General features: G+C 35.7%; 1 non-coding gene across 1 annotated transcript; it reads left to right on the forward strand.

The window, feature by feature from the left end:
• LOC113834471 lies at window positions 1-125 on the forward strand. Its single transcript, XR_003482979.1, has one exon. It is a non-coding gene; the product is annotated as a U6atac minor spliceosomal RNA (small nuclear RNA).
• Window positions 126-398: the final 273 nt, after the last annotated feature.

Genomic DNA, 398 nt, shown 5'->3' on the forward strand with positions numbered 1-398 from the left:
GTGATGTATGCAGGGAGAGAAAGATAGAACTGCCCTTGACAAAAACAGATAAGACCTTTGGGCCTAACAACAGGGCCTGTGGTTAAGGCAGTGCCATGTATTGTGGCATCTGATGACTGTTTTTAAACTCTTCTTTTTATTTCATAGTTTCCATAACTTTGAAGATTACATTAATATAATGAGTCTTTCTCTGCCCAACAAACCAGCTTCAAATAAAAGTTCTTATTAATTATTAAAGCTTGCCTATAGCTTAGGCTTGTTCCTAACTAACTCTTATAACTTAAATTAACCCATTTATATTAATTTACATTCTATCATATGGTGTTACCTCTCTTCCATCTTGTACCTCCTGTTTCCTTTCCAAGTCTCCTGGCTTCTCCAGAGTGTCTAGATTATTT

This window comes from Cricetulus griseus, chromosome 2, assembly GCF_003668045.3.
Source record: "Cricetulus griseus strain 17A/GY chromosome 2, alternate assembly CriGri-PICRH-1.0, whole genome shotgun sequence".
NCBI classification, from domain to species: Eukaryota; Metazoa; Chordata; class Mammalia; order Rodentia; family Cricetidae; genus Cricetulus; species Cricetulus griseus.